Here is a 2,758-nt window from a genome sequence, read left to right on the forward strand (position 1 = left end):
CTCCATCTCTCTCTCTCTCTCTCTCCCTCTCTCTCTCACACTCACTCACTCACTCACTCACTCACCCACTCACTCACTCACTCACTCACTCACTCACTCACTCACTCACTCACTCACTCACAGATTTGTATAGATTTGAGCCATGTTTTACATTTACATTTAAAAGTTCATTAATCAGTGCAGCTTCTCAAGTCCATGGGCATTACATTCCAATGTATTGTACCTCTAACAGAGAAGGCTGATTGACCGAATTTACTGGGTCGAAAAGGGACAACACAGTCCCCTCTAGTTACTGCCCTTGTTATCCTGCAGGGGCTTTCCTTAAGCTATCCAGACTGAATACATTATGTTTGTGAATGATGTGACAATGGCAGTAACTCTTTGGTTTGTTATCATAAATCGTAAGTGTTTGTTTGTAGAGTGATTCAGTTTCAGAATAGTAGCTCCTGATTGAGACCAGCATTTGATATCTCAGATGGGAGATGTCACGGATTCAGCCGAGGCTGCTCCTCCTCCTTGCTCGGGCAGGCTTCGGCGTTCGTCGTCCCCGGAGTACTAGCTACTACCGCTTGATGTTTTCGATGTTTGTTTGGTTATGTCTAGTTGGTGCACCTGTCTCGTATTCTGTCTTGATTATGTATCCTATAAGTTCCCCTGTATTAGGTTTGCATTTTGTGTGTTATTGTCCGCCTGTCTTGTATGTTTAGGTTCTGTGTCTTTGGCTTTTGTGGGATTTACGCACTCGCGTATTTGTTTCCACCTCTTGTGTTTTGGAGGCTGTTTATTTGTGTGTACCTTAAGAGGTATTGAGTAAAGTCATCTTGACTATTCCTCTGTGTCCTGCGCTTGACTCCACCACCGCATCCACATCAGAACCTTGACAGGAGAAGATCACAGCATGCATACAGTGCTATGAAAAAGTATTTGCCCCCTTTCTAATTTTCTCTACTTTTGCATATTTGTGATACTGAATCAGAACTTCAACCAAAACCTAATATTAGATAAAGGGAACATAAGTGAACAAATAACACAACAATTATGATGTTCTTACTGTGGAATGCAGAGTTTGGTTTTCACCAGGCATTACTGGAACCATGTCGTCCAAAAAGTTATACTTTTGAATCATCTGTCCATAGAACGTTCTTCCAAGAGTCTTGATGATCATCCAGGTGCTTTTTGGCAAACTTGAGTCAACTTTTTGGACGAGATGGGTCCCCATTATGCCTGGCGAAAACCAAACACTGCATTCCACAGTAAGAACATCATACCAAAGGTCAAGCATGGTGGTGGTGGTGTGATGGTTTGGGGATGCTTTGCTGCCTCAGGACCTGGACAACTTGCCTTAATAGAAGGAACCATGAATTCTGCTCTGTATCAGAGAATTCTACAGGAGAATGTCAGGCCATCCGTCTGTGAGCTGAAGCTGAAGCGCAGCTGGGTCCTGCAGCAAGACAATGATCCAAAACACACAATCAAGTCTACATGAAAATTGCTAAAAAGCAACAAATTTGAAGTTTTGGAATGGCCTAGTCAAAGTCCAGACCTAATCCCAATTGAGATGTTGTGGCAGGTCTTGAAATGAGCAGTTCATGCTTGAAAACCCACACGCCACGGAGTTAAAGCAGTTCAGCATGGAAGAGTGGGCCAAAATTCCTCCACAGCGACGTGAGAGACTGATCAACAACTACAGGAAGCATTTGGTTGGAGTCATTGCAGCTAAAGGTGGCCAACCAGTTATTGAGTGTAAGGGGGCAATTACTTTTTCACACAGGGGAATTGGGTGTTGCATAACTTTGTTTATGAAATAAATGAAATAAATATGTAATTGTTGTGTAATTTGTTCACTTATGTTCCCCTTATCTAATATTAGGTTTTGTTTGAAGATCTGATAACATTCAGTATCACAAATATGCAAATGTAGAGAAAATTATAAAGGGGGCAAAGACTTTTTCATAGCACTGTATATAGTTTGGCGGCATCCAGAGGAAGGTAAGGTCTTATAAACCTAAAGTTGGATAATCCAAACTTGACCGTGTTAAGCACCTTCTACACATGTTTCTTACATTTCAAGTTGGAGTGAAGAATCAATGGATTTTTTAGACAAGTACATGCAAGCAGTCTTGTCGATATTTAAATGCAAACAAGAATCAGTCATCCATTTAGAAGCTTCTGGAATCAGTCATCCATTTAGAAGCTTCTGGAATCAGTCATCCATTTAGAAGCTTCTGGAATCAGTCATCCATTTAGAAGCTTCTGGAATCAGTCATCCATTTAGAAGCTTCAGTCATCCATTTAGAAGCTTCAGTCATCCATTTAGAAGCTTCAGTCATCCATTTAGAAGCTTCAGTCATCCATTTAGAAGCTTCAGTCATCCATTTAGAAGAATCAGTCATCCATTTAGAAGCTTCAGTCATCCATTTAGAAGCTTCAGTCATCCATTTAGAAGCTTCAGTCATCCATTTAGAAGCTTCAGTCATCCATTTAGAAGCTTCAGTCATCCATTTAGAAGAATCAGTCATCAATTTAGAAGCTTCTGTCATCCATTTAGAAGAATCAGTCATCCATTTAGAAGAATCAGTCATCCATTTAGAAGCTTCAGTCATCCATTTAGAAGAATCAGTCATCCATTTAGAAGAATCAGTCATCCATTTAGAGGAATCAGTCATCCATTTAGAAGCGTGTCCCATAGCTTCAGTTAACTTGTTAACAACTTGTTGTCTGTTTTTTGAGTGTACATACAGGACTGTATCGTCAAGTT

This window comes from Coregonus clupeaformis, chromosome 36 (assembly GCF_020615455.1).
Source record: "Coregonus clupeaformis isolate EN_2021a chromosome 36, ASM2061545v1, whole genome shotgun sequence".
Taxonomy (NCBI): Eukaryota; Metazoa; Chordata; class Actinopteri; order Salmoniformes; family Salmonidae; genus Coregonus; species Coregonus clupeaformis.